The 21,524-nt window shown below is 40.4% G+C and overlaps 1 pseudogene; it reads right to left on the bottom strand.

Moving 5' to 3' along the window:
* Window positions 1-641: 641 nt before the first annotated feature.
* LOC114105153 (nmrA-like family domain-containing protein 1) lies at window positions 642-20,685 on the bottom strand (annotated as a pseudogene).
* Between the last annotated feature and the right edge of the window lie 839 nt (window positions 20,686-21,524).

Below are 21,524 nucleotides of genomic sequence, written 5' to 3'. Positions count from 1 at the left end.
CCTTACTCAGTTGCAATGTCTGCCTCAGGATAGTGGTCCCCTTGACTTCCAGAAGTGGATAATCCCTAGGCTTCAAAGTAACTGTTGCAAATTCTTACCACCCCTCTAACCTATGTGCCTGTTTATTTCTCTTTTCTTGTCATTATATGGTCAATTAACTTATTCATTCATTTAGTCAATCAATATTTATTAGTCACCTATTACATAGAAGGCACTGGGATAAAGAGGAATACAAATCACTCATAGCCAGGAAGAAGACTAGCAATTACAATACGGCGTAGAAAATGTTAATCCAGTGATACACAAAGGTACTCCGGGAGCCCTTCTGTCACATCATCTTTCCACTTCCATGCCCTTCCTAGGCCTTGAGTCCAGCTTCCTGCCCTTCACCCACTGCAGATCCTCTGCATTTCATTTGCAGTAAATTCATTTGCAGGGTTCCTCTAGCTCTGGCATGACACAAACCCAGCCATGAACTGGGAAGGAACCACAGCATCCTTGGCAAGTAGACAACACCAATAAGAAAACACAGAGGCTGGGAGAGAAGTCCGCAAACATCCCACCAGTTCTGGAGGTTTAAAAACAAACTGTTGTGGGATGGATAAATGAAGGATAGATGAATGAATAGACAAACAATTGAGTGATGATGCAATAGAGGCTTTAATGAGTGAATCAGAGAATAAACTCCCAACCCTGAAGCAACACTGAATTTCAGTTTCCAAAGCTTGTGCTTGTTCATGAAACACCATGTTCCCCAGAAGACTCTCTACAAAGATGTTGGTTTCAAAATTCAAGTTACTTCAAAGTTCACAGAAAATTTTGTGATACACTTGAGAAGGTGGAGCCACCTAGGGGAATTTCAGAACTGACCCTTGAGATCACTCTTCCTAGGGGAAAGCTGAGTGGCCTCCCATTCATGATGCTCCAAGTTCATCAGGCCAGAGCTTTTTGAGGTGACTTGGTTGTTGGAAAGAGAAAGCTACAGAAGGTGATATGGGGGCAGGAGGGATAGTTCAGTGGTAGAATGCATGCTGAGCATGCACAAGGAACTGGGTTCCATTCCCAGTGGGAAGGAAGAAAGAAAGTGCTTTCATTTAACCAAATAGTTGGACCACCTTAATCACAAGCTGTAAAATTTTATGTGAATCCAATACTGTGCCAAATCACTAAAGCAATGTTTCCTACTAAAAAGAGGATTAAAGGGGTCTGCAAATAACTGCATTCTAACATATCTGTTCAATAAATGTGGATGTTGTGCTACAGATAGGAACAGGATTACAGAGGCTGTGAGGTCGAAGCCTGTCTGAACAGCTGATTTTTCTATAAGTCTTTAAGGGCTCCTAGGTTCTCCGAGATAAACTGGCTGAAGCTTCTGACTTTGGGATTTAGACGGTGGGTGAGTTTGACATCACAGTCTGGCTTCATTTGATAAAAGCGACACATATCAGCCAATTCCTTTGCTGCAGGGAATCCCAACTTTTCATAAGCTTCCGGGGTGATCTTTTAAGAACAAGTAAAAAAGGAGAAAATGTTATAACCCATTTAAAGTAAGATAAAAAGATGATATTCACCGTAATGATGATCTAAGTCCACAATTTTTTAGCTCAACTCCAAAATCCAAGAAACTCAAATGTGTTTCACATGTAATTAGGCAAGAAACTGACTTTGCTGAACTAATTTAGTGACAAATCTGATCTGAACTATGTAAAAACTATTTATAGTCTTTAGTTATCCCATTTAGTTGAAATATTCCAATACTTTACCACAGTGATACTGGTATATTTGATTACAATTTCCTGCCCCAGCCCCTGCTGGTGATATTACATGATGTATGTAGACCATACCCCATATAAAAGCTGAAGGATTCTGAAAGCCACGTTGTTTTAGGACCCAAGTACCTTGGATAAGGTGCTAGATATGTATACCACCCTTCACTTGAGTGGCATTTCATAGTGCTTTTGTCTGAATTTCCTCATAGGATTCCTCAGCTGGTCTCTGGTATACTCCACCCACCTGGGACTCCGTGTAAAAGTCAAGGTCCCTAATGCTGAACCTGCTTTCTCCTTAAAGATGGCTGATGTCCCATTCATCTTTTCTCCATTCTTGGTTAGACATTTGCATTTTTCCTTCAATCATCATAGCCTCTGCCAGAACCACACAGGCCTGAATAGAAGTAGAGCCCATCCTATACCTACTGAACTGCCTTCAGTGAAATTCATTTCTCCAATCCTTTCTGACACTAACTAGATCAATAATTGTTCCCACTGAATAAGCAAAGCTCATTTCTAACTATCTGATCCAGTATAATCTGTCTTTAGACTCCAGAGATGAACTTTGACCTTACAATTGCACTTGGCCTTTAAAAAAAAATTGACAAGCCTGGCGCACACCCATAATCCCAGCAACTCAGGAGTTTGAGGCAGGAAGATCGCAAGTTTGAGGCCAGCCTCAGCAACACAGTGAGGCCCTGAGCAAATTAGCAAAACCTTGTCTCAAAATATAAATTAAAGAAAAAATTTAAAGAACTGGGAATATAACTCAAGCATGCCTGGATTCAATCTCCAGTACCAAATAATAAAATTAAATGAAAAAAATTTTAAATGTGACAGACATAACAACTTATGTAAAACCATGATTTTCACATGCCTCTTACAATAATGAAAATTCAAGAACAACCTATATGTCCAGCAATAAAAGAATAGTAGAATAAATTATGGTATATCTACTCTAAGAATATTAAAATTTGTTTTGAAGGAATTTAGCAAAATAGAAAAATGTTCTTAATTTAATGTCAAGTTCAAAGGCCAGATACAAAATGGCACACTTAATGTTATTTTAATTTTATTAAGTATATGTGCATATACTTATTATATATACTGGAAAAGATAGAAAGAAAATCAACCAAATCTGAATAGTAACTATCTCTGAGAAATTTAACTGTGTGCGATTTTTATATTCTTTTTCATAATTTCCGGAGTTTTTTTACAATAAGAATTCATTATTTTAGAAATCAGAAAAAAACTAAAAACTTTGAAAAAGAAGGCTCTATGTAAGAAACATGGGAGATGGCTTAAAATCTGTCACCTCAAGTCATTTTCTTCTGCTGTAACTCTGACGACTAACATGCCTCAATAAAATAAGGAATTTTTTACTGTAGATTTTTGAAGAATCTTTTGAGATTTTTTTCTGTTATGTCTCACTTTGTAAGACAACCATGTTTCCTCTGGGGATTAGATAGTTTCAGCCAATCCAGAACTTCTGGTAGGAGTTTGGTCTGGAGCCTGCATTCACCAAAACACCTCAACAGCCTCCTTTGGCCAGACTTGAGTGGGTGGAGGGGCTGGGACAGGTTGTGTAGTGGTGTCAGACAAGGAAGACTGGATCGCCACCTTGTGGCCACATGTACCTTCCCCAGAAAAATGATAATGTCCAAGCATTTTCCCAGTCCACACATAGATGGTGTTGTCTTCAAGTGAGACTAGTTACTAATAACAGCATTAACCACTCCATAGAACTCTGTGCCTCTACTGCCCTAGAACTTTTGGTGCCAGAGAAGCATTAGCTGAATTAGGAAACAACATAATGTTCCAAGAATAGAATGCCCACACTCCTTCCCCTTTACTTCTCCCCCCTCACCCCCCTGTGGTGCTGGGGATTGAACCCAGGGCCTTATGCAGGCTAAGCAAGCACTCTACCAACTGAGCTATATCCCCAGCCCACTTTCCTTCTTTCTTAAAAAGTTCAAATCCCACAAGACAAAATGAATATAAGACTTAAATGCAAATGTTCCAGGAGAGGGATCACCAAGAAGACAATGTACACTCAGCGACAAGAGACTGAGCAGACTTTCTGTGAGTCCATGGTTGAGTGAGTGACCTTCATGAGTTTGGGGATAACTTTTCTCTAGGAAATTTTATATGGTTTCAATGAAATACTCAGATGTTATTTTGTGGCTAGATTGACACCTACAATATTTTTTACCAGTCTCAGTCTCTTCAAACCCCAATACCTGAGGCTGAATTGGGAATCTAGACATCCCCTCAAGATTCACTGGACCAAGAGCTGCTTATGTAAACAAGAACCAAGCTTCCACCCCTAACTTCAGGAAGCATCCTAGAATAGGGATCCACACCCTTTTTGTTAAGGGCTAGATATAAATAATTTAAGTTTTGTGGGCCATATGGTCTCAGTGTATCATCAAAACAGCTCATTCTTTCTCCTCTTATCAACAACCTGCTTGGGGAAATAGCTGTAGTGCTCAATATCACCAATCCTTTTCACTTGGCTATAAAAGATCTGTCCTCTCCATATAACAATCCTTCCTCTATGATTTATAGCACCTTAGTTATTGAGGGTTTACTAAGCATCATAGCCAGTGTCAAGCACATGCCATAACATCTCAGTTCATCCTCACAACAATCCACAATGGAGGTATAATAATATTTTTTAAACACCCAGAAACTGAGACTGAGAGAGGGTAAGGTGCAGAGATTCCACACACAGACACGCAGAGTTAGAACACGTCAATTTCCCCAACAGCCACTGGCTTCTTGACCGTTATTGCAGAATTTAACATGTCAGCCCTATTGCTACCCTCTACCTGTACAAAATCTTGTCCTCCTCAAGGACCTCTTTTGAAGCCCCCTTCTCTCCTGAAGTCTTCTCCTACTGTCCTCTGTCCAGATAGTCTGGACAACACAATTAAGCACCCGTGTTACGCTTTGAGATGCTCACGGTGACTTTCTTTATGTGCATCAACATTTTTAGCCTGGTACATAATAAGTTCTTGATACAAACCTACTACATGTCAAACACCAAGGTAGGTCCTAAATATATCCTGATTTCACAAGAGCACTTTAAGGTAGACACTTGACTTCAAAAAATGAGGAAACTGAGGCTTAGCGGGGGACTAAGAGCCTTGTCCCCATCAGCCTTTTCTGATGCATTTAGCAGTGAGAGCTGAGGAGAGGAGTCAGGATGGTGTGTGAGAGAAAATTTGTACCTCAGTCTTCAGATTCTAAGTTCCTTCCACCCAAAAGTAATTTTACTTTAACAAGCTGATTAATCTTGAGTCAAAGAAATAAAGCCATTATGGGAAGGATTCAACCACATTAATCAATGAAGATAGGTTCATGTGATCACAGTCCTCTTCAATTTCTTAAACCCCACCTAAATCCACTGAAAGTCTAGTGAATTTGTGAGTTAATAGTATGTTAACCAAGGTAGCCCCTCATAATCCTAAGAACTCACCTTTGCATCTCGGACTTCTTTGCCCAGACTCTTGGAGAAAACATCAGCATATTGCTGTGTTGTTAGTGCTTCTGCACTGAGGCCCACAGCTTTGCCTATAAACTACTCTGGAGAATTAAAAATGCTAGAAACATCAGCAACAGAGATACCATCCATTGGTACATCCCCCATGGGCAGTGCTAGATTTTAAAAAAATAAAATAAAATAAAGATAGCTCATTTTATCACTTCCTTCATAGATCCACCAAGACAAATGAACCACCACTTAAACAAAAGGAGTAGAAAGGCAGTTGCCATGTGTCTGTCCCCCAATGGTCCTTGTGTTGGATTCTGTTTCCCAGTGTGGCAATGTTAAGAGGTGGCATTTAAGATGTGGAGCCTAGCCAGAGATCACTGAAGCCAATGCCTTTGGAAGGAATTAAGATCTTTCTTGTGGGACCCCAGGTTAGTTCTCCTAGGGTTGTTATAAAAAGAACGAGACTGAGCAGGACAGTAGCCATGTAAGTCAGAATCACTAAGGAGTGTGTAATAAATAACTCATCTGCTGAATCTACTAGCCCTGAAAATGGATGCTGCTGGGTGGTGGGGAACAAGGCTGGCCCCACTCAGCCCACACTGCAACCTAGTGGTCGCTTAGTAAAAATTAGCTGTTCCTGTAGTGGAGAATGACATTCACGGTACTCAAGGCCTGGTTTTCCAGATTTGTGGGTCCCAGATGGCTCTAGGTACCAAGAGAAAATGAAGGTATCACCTCTTCACCCAGAACTAGTTAATCCATAGATTATAGGCTCTACTGATTCTGTGTAGGGAGGACCTGGGAGGCTGTATCCTGGAGTCTTGGTCCCTTGAGATTCTAATACTGACCATAAAATCCAGGTCCTCCCCTGTTGTCACAAAAGGTCAGATGGATGAGCTAGAAGGGCCCTTAGCAGACATCATGTCCAACTTTCCCATTAGACAGGAGGAATCTGAAGCTTGAAGCCACAGAGCTAACTACTTCCATAAGAAGGGTCAGCATGCTAAGACAACCCTTTCTGCTTCTGGTCTCAGATCCAGTTCTCTTCCCTCTATAGTGTAACTGCTGCAAGTAAATTTAGGACAATTTGATATCCCTCTTAGTACAGAAGGTGCTTAAATGATGGGTCCACTGACGAGGAGCAGGAAAGTGGGGATAGAGAGAGAGGAAGGCAACCAGGTGTCTGGTTACCTTTCACCGCAGCCTTCCATTTACCTAAGGTGTAGAAATCTCCGTCAGGGGCTTTCGACGGCTTCCAAGTGGTGAGAAAGTTTTCAAAATAAGCTGCCAAGCACACGCTAGTCATGGGATCGCCAATGGACCAGAAATACTCCTCCACCTCTCACTTCCCATCGAAGTGGGGCACCTTCAACTTGCCCCCACTCAGCCGCTCCACGTTCTCCAGGCCGCTGTATACCACGTGCTTCAGCCCCAGGTGCTTGGCAGTATCTGCCACCATCTTTCCCTGAGGGAAGATAATAAATCCTTTATGTGGACCACTGTTTCTGCCTATAGACTAAAGGGAAGGTGCTGGGTCTCCTCCACTCCCTCTGTACTTATTGTCTTCACTGTGAAGAGGACATTTCTGCATCAGTTAAAAAGTGAGGGGCCATCAGCATTGGCAAGCAGAGACTCCCCTCCAAGATGCTGAACCCTCAGCCTGCTCCCCCTGGGGCTGCAAGGGCAGGGACCCAGGGCATGGGGGAGTAGAACAGGAAAGAGAGGAGGGCAGCAGAGAAGCGAATGCCAGGGACCCGAATGAAGCTGAGACGCAATAGCCAAGGAACAGTCGCCCTCTTCCTCTGGGCCCTCAGTATCTTTGTGATCAATTTCTACATCTGTATATATTATATTGTGGGAGAACAACCTTGCACGTGACTGAGTCACACTCCCCAGCTGGGTGCTGAGGCGCTCAGTCGCAGAAATGGCAGAGCTTTCCCCACCCTTCCTAGGTCCGAGGGTCGGTGTCTCGTGCATGGGTGTGTCTTGCTACAGCCCCCATGGGTGGAGCTATGCTCACCTGTTCCTTTGTAATATTACCCCTGGCCCTGTTTAGGATAGAATGTTCCATGGAAGTGCCTTGTGTGTGTCCCCTTCTCTTACTGTGCCCGTGGGTGTGGCTTACCTAGATGTCAGTCAACCTGCTGACAGTGGACATCATGAAGATAGACTCAGCTCCCTGAAACCTGACTCCTTGCCTCATTTGAATACCTTCTCCTCAGTAAAAGGGGTCAGCACATGTTCTCTCTATCTCTCTTCCTGTGGACCCTTAAGGTCAGAGGAGCCGTCACAGAGACCTGAAATGAAAAAGGTATATCTGTCTCTTGTGTGGTTATTTCTCGCAGCTCAGTCAGCCCAGTTCAACTGGAGTAACCCCTGAGTGTTTTAGTCGTGAACAGAAACCCAGCATTATATAAATTTTTCTGATAATGGATTATATATGCACATCATTTGGATATTACGGTATGAGAGATGGGCACATACATACACACCAACACAAATGTATTATATTCTCTTCTTTGTTTTTAGTTCCAAAGTACCTTCATATGGCTCTCCCTCCTTCCCCACCCCTTTCTGTTTTCCTTTTCTTCTTTTCACTGTCTCATTTTCCTCATACAGCAGGCAGAGAAGACATAATTTGGTTTAGCAGATAGAAGAAAGCGAAGCAGAGAAATGACTTCTACCTCCAGGTTCCATAGAGAGTGAATACCAGCATTAGAACCCAGAACTCTTAAAATAAACCCCTCCAGATTTTAACACTAAAAGATGTGCTGATATAAATAGATAAAAATAAAAGGCTATCTATAAATATCAATTCAATAGACATTCCTGAAACAGTTCCATCCTGCTCTTAAGCTTTAGAATTGTGCCATATCTGTAAGTGGCTGATACCATCCATCATATTCTTTAAATCTAATCTTCATTTTTCTCCCAAACTCATACATATACATGTTTTAAATTCCCAAATAGTACTGTCATAGGGGGTAGATCTTATAATATAAAAACAGTTTCCTGTGCTCTCACGCTGATTACTGCTCTCTAGAAGTAACTGTTTTAATCCTTTTTAGTTATCTCCTTACTTCTAAAAAACATGTTTATGCCACTAATTGGGTTTTTCCAGTTTGCTATACCCACTAAACTCCTACTAAGATGAGAATTCAGTGCATATCCATGATGCGTTCTCCCTCTCAGTCCTTTTCCACTACCAACATCATACATCTACACAATTCCCTTTATTTCATCATCCCAATAAAAAGTTTCTGGCAGATCAATGTGCCATGCTTACACACAGCTAAGCGGAGCCTTGGGATCATCTCTATCCTTACTATTTCTACACACTCTTTTTCCTGAAGTTACTATTGTGGGATTATTTGCTTGCTAGTCTCTTTTTTACATGCCCATTGCTAATTCATCCCCAATTCTCTGCCTGAAGTGTAAATATGCTCTTTTATACTTTATTCTCCCCGTTTGGCTCTCTGAGTGGAAGTTACGTGGGGAAACTTGCTGTCACCCCACATGCCATCTAGAAACAAATGGTGAGAAGCAGGGAATCAAATGACTGACTGACTATATTAAAGTCACTCTCAAATATATAAGATCTCACCTAGGTGCACATAACATTAATTTCATAATCAAAGACTCCCTGAGCAAGTACCTAAAGTACATGTATTCCATAAATGTCAGAGGGATGTTGTAGAGTGAAGCTTATAATTTTGCCCAGACTGAAGTCCTTCTCCCTGCCAGGGAGGACAGAAATAGGTAGGGAGGGAAAGGGAAAAGGCTCAAAGGGGACAGAAGAAAGAGTTTGGTTCCCACCTGACACACTTCCTTGTCTTTGCTGAAATGCTCCCAGAAGTTGGTCACCACGAAGGCCCCATAGGCTCCTTTTAAGGCAGCTTCCACTGACGCTTTGTCATTCAGGTCACCTTTTACCACCTCAGCGCCAAGCTTCTGGAGCGCTAGGGCATTTGGTCGAGTCACGTCCCTCGTCAGTGCTCTCACTGCAAAATGTTTGCTCTCCAAAAGGGCCTTGGCCACAGAGCCACCCTGAGATCCTGTAGAGTCAGGGGAAGAGGAAACACAGGAAAGATCAGGAAGAATGTTCAGGAATGGTCAGGAAGTTTCATTGCTCAGTGTAGGCTTGCTGTAGAACCTACTTTGGGGACCCACATGATACTTGAGATAACCCCAGTAGTTCCCAACTGAGTATCTTTGTTTCTTTTTAAATATTTTTTTAGTTATAGATGAATGTGATATCTTTATTTTGTTTATTTATTTTTATATGGTGCTGAGGATCGAACCCAGTGCCTCACATGTGCGAGGCAGGCGCTCTGCCGCTGAGCCCCAGCCCCAGCCCCAGCCCCCAACTGAGTTTCTTTGAGCACTTCAGAGGTGCCTTTGCAGAAGCCAAGGGGAGAACAGGATTGGAAAAGGCTTGAGACAACAAGAAGTCCAGGTGAACAGGGTGCTTGCCTCTCTATCCCAGAATCAACAAGGGCAATTATAATATAATTCAGTTATAGATTTTATATGGGGGTTCCTCAGACAATTTTATTTAAAAAAAAAAAAAAAAGCTTCCTAGTATGCACACTTTTTTTTTTTTTTTTCGGGAGGACTAGGTATCAAATGCAGGGCCTTGCACATGCTAAGCAAGCTCTTCCACTAAGCTACATGATTAGCTTAGTCTATATTTTGTAAACATTTTGAAAACTTGCACGTTTCTTTTTATCACATTCAAGACCAATCACAATATGATCATATGATCGTCACTTGTCTAGTTGATCTACTCTGGACATGCTTACCGAAAGCCCTCTGATATATGCCAGGTGCTGTGCTGGGTTACTGAGATTCGAGTTTCTCCATCAGATTGGCCAGATCTGTCCTAGATGATTTTTGTGTTTTTAAATCTACATTGACTTTCTCCATCCTGTTTAGTGCCCTGGGAGGTTCATCTTGATAGACTCCATCAATAGGTTCTCTTGACCTCATGTTGGGTTTGAGCAATGGGAAGGGTCAGCAGAAGACCCAAGGGCAAGGTAAAGTTGACCATCTTCATATCACTATTGTCTCAGGTTCTGGTCATCTCTTTTATCCTTTTCTCCCTCCTTCTGTTGCTTACATACTCCTTATTGTTCTCTTCCCTGTAAAACTTTATTAATTTTTTTTGCAATTTCTCTGAATATGTGGCACCTGTTTCTTATGAAATGCCAGTTGATACATGCTTGATAACTCTAAAATAAGGTCTACCATTCATGTGTTCTCCCTTTGCACCAAGAGCTTCAATCAATGAAAGTAGCAAATTGCTCAGTGGTAAGTATGAACAGGTACCATAAAGTTCACCAAATGTGTAAGGAAAGCCTCCACATTAAAGGCAAAACCAAAATAAACAAACTGATAAAAGGAAACAGTGCAAAGCATAGGGGGGAAAAATAAAAATAATTACTATTCTCCAAGGTTGATGAAGATTTTGCATTCCAAACACTACGTCTGCAAAAGGGGGAAAGAATTAGTAGGGAAAAAAAGGCAAAGAGAAAAAGCATTCACAAGATGAAGCTCTGAGGAATTTAAAATATTAGAGCAGAAATAAAATTTCAATAGAAAAAGTCTGGGAACTCTACAAGGATTAGAAGAAACAAGCAAAGAAATAGAAAATAAGAGAGAGAAAATAATTAGAAGATCAAGCCAAGGGAATTCCAAAATGAAATAATAGAGAAAATGGAAGTGTGGAATTTATTTGATAATTATTTGATAATTAATCAGAGATAATATCTCAGAGTCCAAGGAGATGGGCTGAGCTCCCAGATTGAAGGGTCAGTGAGGGCCAAATACAATGACAATGTCCCCATTACAGTGAGATTTCTGGTTCAAATTTTTATTTACTCTTCTATTTCACGGTACTGGAAATTGAACCCAGGGTTTCACACATGCTGGGCAAGTGCTCTACCGCTGACCTACATCACTATCCCTTAATGTGAAATTTCAGAACCCTGGAGATAAAAGGATGTTGATTTCTGGGGAAAGGAAAATCAACTCTAAAACATGGGATAAAAACAGCATCAGATTTCCGGATTTGTTTGTTTTAAACAAGTTTACTGAAACAACAACATGGTTAAATTGAAGGGAAAACTAACTTGGATTCTTTTTTAGAGTAATTTATTCCTACTTAATGACAGATTGTCCTACAAGTAACAGTTACATACAAAAGTTATAAAATTATTCTTGGTTTTACATGAGAAGTAAAAAGAATTAAAATTCTCCAGTAGAACAAGGTATATGAGTAATTTTTATGTTATTAAAACAATAAGAACAAAATAACTTACTGGATTATAAAGATGAGTGCTGAATGATCATGGCACTATGGGCAAAAAGGTATTTTCACAGTACTGATATTTTTCTTTTGTTATCTGCATTTGATGTTGACCAACACATACCACTGGCAAGCCTGGGGACGAAGCTCAGTGATAGAGTGCTTGCCTAGCATTCCCAAGGCCCTGGGTTTCATTTCCAGCACAGTCAACAAACAACCCATACCACTGGCTATTTGGAATACATATATTTTACACACACATGCTGGCAGGTGTGGTGCATGCTTATATCCCAGTGACTCTGGAGGCTGAGGCAGGAAAATCTCAAGTTCAAGGCCAGCCTGGGCAATTTAACAAGACTGGTTTAAAAAAAATTAGACTGGGGATATAGCTCAATGGTAAAGCAACTCTGAGGATTACCCATTAGCAGGCAGGTAATAGGTGCACAATAGGCTTGTGCACATATACCAATCATTCATGTACCAATAGAGGAATGGGGAAGAGGAAAATGAAAGAAGAGAGAATTTTTTACTGGAGTAGTCAGGAGGTGATAGAACCAAATTGCAGTTTTCTAATTAACATCATAAGAACAGAGTTCTGGAGTGTGTGTTTCATGGATCCCTGTCAAATCTGAATCTGATTTGGAATCTGTGGTTCACAATAAGCTTTCTTTAGTTACTTAGTAGATGGAGTGTGCGGTTAATCTTAAACTGCCCCACAAACCTTCTAATGAATTAAATGGTGTTCTCAGTCTTGACTCCTTTCTTGTGTTTTACATGAGCCAATGGTGAGCTCTGGAGATCAGCTCTCAAACCCCAGACCATCAGCAGCGGTGGTGGTGCGGGACTGAGAGAGCAGGAGCCAAAGCAAGGCTATTCAGGGGGGAAAATAAATTTCTATCTAGAATTCTAAGCCTAGACAAAAGATCAATTCTAAAAATTTTATATGAAGACATTTTCAGACACATCCTCAAATTTTTAACTCCCATGCATCTCAAAAAAAATTTTTTTAATTGTAGATGGACACAATACCTTTATTGATTTTTATGTGGTGCTGAGGATGGAACCCCGTGCTAGGCAAGCACTCTACCACTAAGCTATAACCCCAGCCCTCCCATGCACTCTGTATAAGGTACGTAAGTTGCCAGAGATTGCCCAAGATGAGAAAGTAAAGCAAGCTGAAGAAACCAAGAAGGCTAGGGGTTTGGCTTGGTGGTAGAGCACTTGCCCATCATGCAGGAGGCTCTGAGTTCAGTTCCCAATACTGAGAAAGAAAAAAAGTATCCAGGAACCAAACTCAGGAGAAAGAAAAAGAGAATTATTAGAATAATGAAGAAAGGAAGACAGAAAGACCGAAACAGAAAAATGAGCACTTAAGGAAGGAGATCTCCACAGTGTTGCTGGGAGAAACAGAACCAACAGATTAATGATGTGCTTGATCATTTTCAGAGAAATCTTCCAGTTTTAAAGAGATAAGAGAAAAATGGTACATGTAAAGAAAATTAAGCAAATAGAAATAACGGCAATTAATTTAAGAGAAAACAAATTGTAAAAAATAAAAATAAAAAAGAAAACAAATTGTGTAAGAAGTAAAGTAGTGTACATTTGGCTCAAGTATGAATAAAAATTAGGGGTTTAACTCAGTGGTAAAATATATATACTTCAGGGGCTGGGGTTGTGGCTCAGTGGTAGAGTGCTCACCTAGCACAAGTGAAGGCCTGGGTTCAATCCTCAGCACCACATAAAAATAAAAAAATAAAGGTATTGTGTCCAGCTACAACTAAAAAATAAATATTATGTAGATTATATAAATATGTAATATTTATACAATCTATATAATATGCTATATAGATTATATAAATATTATATATAAATAAATAAATATTATATATAAATAAATATTTTATATATATAATATTTATTTATTTATTTATTTGGTGCTGGGGATTAAACCCAGGGGCACTTTCCCAGCCATTTTATTTTTTATTCCGAGATAGGTTCTTGCTAAGTTGTGGAGGCTGGTCTCAAACTTGAGATTATCCTGCCTCTCAGCCTCCTGAGTAGATAGATTTATAAGCATACGCCACCATGCCTGGCCTATAGTATGTATTTAGTATGCGTGAGGCCCTAGGTTCCATCCCTAGCACCAGTAGTAATAATAATAGTCTATGATTGATATATATATATATATATATATATATATATATATATATACACACAAATTGTTATAAACTTTGTGGGCAGGATGGAGAAAAGAAAACATGTGCTTGGAAGCAGAGCTAAAGACAATGGATACAATCTAAAAGTAAAAAATGAATAACAATATTATCAATTTGTATTATTAATTTGAAATATGGAGATGGGACAAATACCAGTATAAACAGAAGAGTCAAATGTGGACAGGGTTAGGGCTGGGTGTGCTGATTTTCTTTGTAAGCTTTGAAGGACTAGTGACTTTTTAAAAACTAAGATTATGCACTTCCATTAATTTTTTGTTGTTGTTGTTTTCTACTTTCTATTTATTTATTTATTTTTGCATTACAATTATTAATACACCATTCTACAATAATTTATCATATCTCTGATTATATATAAGGTATGTTGACACCAAATTCACATCTTCATACATGTAATTTGTATAATGATGAGGGTTTCCTTTCACCATCCATGCTATACCCTTTCTCCCTCCCTTTCCCTCCCACTCCTATTCCCTATCTAGGTAATCTTCCTCCCTTGCTCTCCCTCCCAACCCCATTTTGAGTCATCCCCCTTACATCAGAAAAGACATTCGGCATTTGTTTTTTTGGGATTGGCTAACTTCACTTAGCATAATCTTCTCTAATGCCATCCATTTCCCTGCAAATGCCATGATCTTGTTCTTTTTATTGCTGAGTAATATTCCATTGTGTATAAATGCCTCATTTTTTTATCCATTCATCCACTGCACTTCCATTAAATTTTAATAAAAATATTTGTTAGTTTTCTAGGGCTGCCATAATGGACTGGATGGCATAAATAACAGAAATTTCTCACAGTTCTGAAGGGCAGCAGTCTAAGATCAAGGTTTAATTCCAGTTGGTTTCTCCTGAGCCCTATCTCCTTGACTGTCACTGATCCTCACATGGTCTTTTCTTTCCATAAGCATTCCTGATATCTAGGCCCAAATTTTCTCATCTTACAAGAATACCAATCAGACTGGATTAGACTCTACCCTAATGGTTTCACTTTATTATCTCTTTAAGCGTTCTTTTCTCCAAATGCAGTCACATTCTGAAGTATTGGGGGTTAGGATTCCATCATATGAATTTGGAGGGAAAGAATGGCACAAATCAGCTCATAACATTGACCAGTATAATTATTTCCTTACATCCCTCCTAGTAAACCAGGCTATCCTTTATGATAAAAACTGTTTATTCTTTTTTAAAAAAATATTTTTTAGTTGTTGATGGACATAATGCCTTTATTTTTATGTGGTGCTGAGGATAGAACCCAGTGCCTTACCACTGCTAGATAAACACTCTACCACTGAGCCACAACCCCAGCCCCAAAACTGTTCATTCTTTATCCCTGCTTCCCAGCTAAGTGCTGAGACTGGTCCATCATAAGGTCTCAATACTACTCACTAAATGAATGAATCTAGTGGAAAGATTGAAACCTCTGTCCTCTCAATGCTCAGCTTTGGTGGTGGGCAATCCTATCTGGACCAGCATGAGATGGAGAAGCCAATAAGATAGACCAAGAGGTAAAAATAAGAAGAGCTGGAGCAAGGCTCTCCTAACCACTCATACCTTCATGTTTCAATAAGCAAAATGTGAGAGAAATTCATCTACTTTACCCCATTCTCTAACCCAACAGAATATACCAATAAGATTGTTGGTCTGAAAAAGCTGCCTCCACAGTACAAATGCATGTCAGACAAAATTGTCCCATGTCCCACTTGCTTGTTTTGGATTGTGGCCTGTTGAATCCAGTTCCTTCCCAGATGATTTCACGTTGAGAGTAGCATTTGGCTGGCAGGCACTAGAGATACTGCTAAGAGTGTGATGTTCAAGTGCATACGCTATAGGTTTAACACCTATGCTGAGTATGGTAAGAATGTTCCACATCTGCAAAATGGGGAGCTTCCAGATAGTTGAGTTCAAACATATATCCCTTACTTTGGCAGAAAGTATCTGAGATGGCCAGGTATGGTGACATATGCCTGTAATCACAGCCACTCAAGATGCTGAGGCAGGAGGATCATAAGTTTGAGGCCAGCCTTGGCAACTTAGTGAGGCCTTGTCTCAAAATTAAAAAAAAAAAAAAAAATTTAAAAAGGACGACTTGGGTTGTAACTCAGAGGCAGAGTGCCCCTGAATACAATCCCAGTACCATCACCAAAAAAAAGAAAAAAGAAAAGAAAGGAAAAGAAAAAGAAAGAAAGAAAAGAAAAAGAAAAAGAAAAAGTAAGTGATTGAGATGAGAGCCCAGGTAAGGGAGAGCAGGCCCTTCAGGTTCCCCAGCTTCCCTAGCCTGTGCAGTATCCTTGCATCTCTGATGTCACTACCTCCTTTTGAAAGAGGACTTTTCTTTCATTTATTTTTAAATTTTTTTATAGTTGTAGATGGAAAGCATGCCTTTATTTTACTTGTTTATTTTTATGTGGTGCTGAGGATTGAACCCAGTGCCTCACACACGTGAGGCAAGCACTCTGCCATTGAGCTACAGCCCCGTCCCTCATTTATTTATTATTTTTTTCTTTTGCACAAGTCCCAAGGTCTGGAGTAGAGGCTTTATGTGCATTAAATGGGTACTTCAACTTTTTCCATTAAATGTCATTTCCATTTGATCTTCAGAAACCACATAAAGATATTATTTTTCAAATACATGTTTTAGAGATGGATAGATCCTAAGTTTGTTTTGGTTTTGAGTTCTTAGCAAATAATGGGCATTGGACAGATCACTTAACATACTTCATCTCAATTCTCACAGTGAGCCTTTAAGACAGAATTACAATTTCTGCTCAGTGTGCTGAGGCACATATGTAATCCCAGAGACTTGGGAGGCTGAAGCAAGAGAATCTCAAGTTTGAGACCAGCCTCAGCAACTTAGTGAGGTCCTAAGCAACTTAGCAAGACCCTGTCTCAAAATTTAAAATTTTTAAAAGGGTTGGGATTGTAGCTCAATGATAAAGCACCCCTGGATTCAATCCCCATTAACCAACAACAACAAAAAAAACTGTATGACAATTTCCAATTTATAAATAGAAAGTTAAGGTTCAGAGAAATTAAGTAACTTGCCTAAGGTAACGTATAAACTAAGTGGTGGAAAAGATAAAACCACTGGGGTTTGACTGGAAGGCTTTTACCAACTGCATGACCTTATCCATAAGGTGAGGCCAGTAATTCCCATGGGGAGTTTTTATTAGTGAAATAAGTGTAGCTCAGGGCCTGGTACCTTGAAGGAATGCTTTTTATCACAGCTTGGCCCATAGGTTTGGGTAGAGCCCTTGATTAGGAACAAGTATAGAACAGACTTCCTAAATCTGCACCAAAGCTTTGGGAGTTCCTAATCTTCTAGAAACCAGCAACAGCAGCCGCCACTGCGCCTGAACCTAGCCACTCTCAAGTCTGGCACAGAAAGGCTTGACACTAGGGTTAGCAGATAAAATGCAGAACACTCAGTTAAATTTGAATTTCAAATCAACAGTAAAGAAATTCAGTGTATGTCTCATGCAATATTTGGATATTCTTTATAAAAAAAAATTGATTCATTGTTTATCTAAAATTCAAGCTTGACTGGGCATCTTATGTTTTTTATCTGCAAAATCTAGCAATCTCAAATATATAAACACACCCAGAGTCCAGAATTTACAACTAAGGACAAGAACTGGGTTAGAAGGTAAGCAGCCCATTCCTTCACTAACTAGGAATCAAACTTCAATTCTGATACATCTAACCTGATTCCTTTAGTAGCCAAAGCCAAGGACCTTAGCCAACTGCTTGTGCAAACAAGCCTGTTTGAACAAGTTTAAGGACACTAAAACTGAGCTGCTGGATTTCCTTGAAATGCACCTCCCCGCTGTCTTCCACACTTAAGTAAATCTCAGTTTTCTTCTTCTAGTTGCTCAAGCCAGAAAACTTTGAAGATATCCTCCATTCCTCTTTTCTTACTCTTGACATTTGGTATATCCAAACCTGTCCAGATTCTAACCACTCCCCACTACCCCATGACTGCTTGTGTTCTAAGCCACTGTCATCTTGCCTGGTTTATGAGAACAACCTCCTAGCAGGTCTCTCTGCTCCTGCATTTGCTCCCTATAGTCTCTTCACAAAACAGAAGCTCAAATGATCCTTTCAATACTGAACTCATGTCATTACTCTGCTCAGAATTCAATGGTTTCTCTTTCAAGGAAGATGGAAATCTTTGCCATCACTGGAAAGTCTAATACAGTTATTCTCCCAACTTCTTGCCTTTTTTTTTTTTTTTTTTTTTAGTTGCAGTAGGACACAATACCTTCATTTTATTTATTTTTATATGGTACTGAGGATCAAACTCAGAGCCTCACAGTGCTAGGCAAGTGCTCTACAGCTGAGTCACAACCCCAACCCCTTGACTTTTGTTCTTTTCCTTTTAACATCAATAACTTGCCTGACTGCTGGGGCTTTTTTGTTAGTTTTCTTTCTCTCTCTCTCTCTCTCTCTCTCTCTCTCTCTCTCTCTCTCTCTCTCTCTCTCTCTTTTAAATAACTGTGGCTTCAAGGGGCTGGGGATATAGCTCAGTTGCTAGAGTGCTTGCTTCGCATGCACAAGGCCCTGGGTTCAATCCCCAGCACCACAAAACAAACAAACAACAACAACAAAAACAAAAAAACAAACAAACAAACAAAAAAAGCTGTGGCTTCCACAAAGTTGGTGTTTTAAAATTTTATTTGTTTTTTGGACCTTTATTTTGTTTATTTATGTACAGTGCCAAGAATAGAACCCAGTGTCTCACTCATGCTAGGTAAGCATTCTACCACTGAGCTTCAACCCCAGCCCACTATGTGTCTGTTTTTTGAGACAGGGTTTTGCTAAGCTGCTGAAGCTGGCCTTGAACTTGAAATCCTCCTGCTTGGCCTCCCATGTAGCTGAGATTACTGGTGTTTGCCAGTGGGCCCCCACCCTGGCTGTTGGTTTTGAGGACCTATTTCACCTTTCTCTCTGCTTTAGTGCTTGCCCTCCTCCAGACAAAAATCTCTGTCCACATTGAACTTGTTTACTAATGTGGAGAGGCAGATAGTAATAGAATAAATCATGCAGGGAAGGGAACCAGATGGTGACCAGATGGGAATAGGATTGCAACTTTTAAAATGAAAGTCTGGAAACTCCTCACAGTGACATCTTTTATTCCTCTCTGTGGAACTGAGAATTGAACCCAAGGGGGGGCCTAACCCTGAGCTAGATCCCCAGCTCTAAGTTTCCAAGGCTGGCCTCAAACTTGTGATCCTCCTGCCTCAGTCTCTGAGTCACTGGCGTGTGCCACTGCACCTGGCCCCAGAAAGTGACATTGATAGGGCTTTGAATGATGGGAGGAAAAAAACAGTATGGGTACCTGGGAAAGATCATCCTCAGTGAGGGAGCAGCCAGCACAAAGGCTCTGCGGTGGGAACACCTTGAGGAACAGCAAGAAAACCAGAGTAACTGGAGCAGAAGGAGGAGGATAGAGGAATAGGCGGCCCACTGATGTGGGTATTGCATGCCATTAGCAGAAATGCATTTTCCTTGGAGAGAGGCAGCAGGTGATGGGAGATTTTTGAGCAGGGACAGGACATGCATTATCCAAGGATTTTGAATGGATCATCAGGAGGCTAAAATGAGAATAGAAGGGGAATTATCTGGTTTGATTAACATTTTTGCAAAGATGACTCCATTAGGGAACAGACTTTAAGGGAGACCAGAATAGGATTAGGGAGGCTAATTCAATATCTTCCCAGGTGAGAGAGGTCCCTCATGTATGCAACAGGGTTCCACTTTATGCTTTGAATACAAACCTTGCCACTTGATCTTAGGTGACTTATTTTAAAACTGATTTTTTTTTTTTTTTTTTTTTTTTTTTGGTGCTGAGGATTGGACCCTGGTCCTTGCACATGCCAGGTAAGTACTCTACCACTGAGCTCATCCCTAGCCCTGATATAATTTTTTTTTCTTCTTCTTCTTCACCCTCTCTTCCTCCCTAAATGTAGGGGAAACAAAACTAACATTTTTCCTGTCCCAGAAAAGCTACCATGTCCTTTACTACCCAGAAGAACATCACTGCCCACAATAGTAAAGAAATGCTAGGCCTGGAAGCTAGAGGAATGGCTCTCTCAAGGACACCCGATGGACTCTAATTAATTATATGTACTGATAATATTTGAATCCCAGCCCTTGTATCCCTCTTTTAAAAGCCCTGCATTCCCCTTGGCAGAGAGAATCACAGCCTCTGGGACAGGAGTCCCATGTTTCTCCTCTGCTTGCAAATCAATAAAACTTTTTGCTTTTTCTCAAATCCTTGTCCTCATTATTGGTTAGGCAACGAAGATAAGAACTGAGCTTTCTGGCATCAAGCTTCTGGCATGCTCCCAACCCCTCTACCCTTTCAGAACCCATGGAGTATTGGTCTACACACCCACAGGCCTCTCACACTTGCTCTTGCCATTTATCAGGAATTGAGTGGAGAAAGAATTCCAGAGGATAGCCCCAGATGGAGAAGATGTCATTTGTCATCTGGAGACTATGTCAGTTGCCATTGTCCCACAGAAGTCATGCTTTACAAATCAAGTTAAATCAATCTGCCCCCTCCCACATCAAAAACACAAAACAAGGAGCAATGCCCTAGGTTCAATCCCCAGTTACACACACACACACACACACACACACAAACACAACAGCACAAGCAATAGGATGTCTTTCTTAATTTTCTCCAAAGGCTCATTGTTCAGCCCACACTTACAGGCTCTGAAGTTAAAATCAGAGAGATTGAGCAAAATCAGCATGCACTTAAACAGAAGAACTTTTTCTTTACCTGTTGCTCCGAACACTGCAATTACTTTCCTGTTGGCCATGTTCCTGGGCAAAGAAAAGAACTGATGGAGTAGCAGAGCTTTCTTCTGGAGCACACACACTTTTGTTCCTTGTGTGAGAATTTAGACCACAGCTAATTGCCACACCCCTTCTGTTGCTCCTCCTTTTCCTGTTACACCCCACTCTGACACTGCAATTTTTTCTAAGCCCCTATCTTTTCAATTAGAGCACATTGGTTTTGTATACTAATGAGGTTTCCTTGCGTGAAAGTTTTATACACCATAACCACACCCCTTATGCTGCCCCTCCCTGTCCTTGTTAACCCACTGACTTACTCACTCTGACACTGCAATTTTTTCCAACCCTCTATTTTTTTAATTAGAGTACATTAGTTTTGCACACTAATAGGGAATGTTTGCGTGAGAATTACACACTACATTTGATTACCACACCCCATATGCTGCCCCCTCCTTGGAACGGTTTTCCATGTTACATCAACTCATTTACTCATTGTGATGCTGCAGTTTTCCAAATGAAGATTGATTCCTTCACTCACTCATTCATTAAGCAAAAGTGTAATAAGTGTTTTTGAAACATGAGCCATTGAATTAGAAATCCCCAGAATCCAGATGTTATAAAGAGGCTAAACCCATAAATAAATAAACTTATAGTACAGAGGAATGGCAGAGGACACCTGAGGGAATCTAGTCATGGAGGAGCGGCACAAAACCCAGACCAGGGGGCTGGGGATATAGCTCAGTTGGTAGAGTGCTTGCCTAGCATGCACAAGACCCTGGGTTCAATCCCCAGCACCACAAAAAAAAAAAAAAAGAGAGACCAGGTATGTTAGGTGTTAGGAAAGTGGTGCAGGACTAAATCACTTGAACACACCAAAGCTAAGCGGAAGCAAGTTTATTGTCAGGAAATCTGAC

Source organism: Marmota flaviventris, chromosome 8 (assembly GCF_047511675.1).
Source record: "Marmota flaviventris isolate mMarFla1 chromosome 8, mMarFla1.hap1, whole genome shotgun sequence".
NCBI classification, from domain to species: domain Eukaryota; kingdom Metazoa; phylum Chordata; class Mammalia; order Rodentia; family Sciuridae; genus Marmota; species Marmota flaviventris.
The sequence above is the reverse complement of the archived record's forward strand: the minus strand, read 5'-3'. Positions and strand labels throughout refer to the sequence as shown.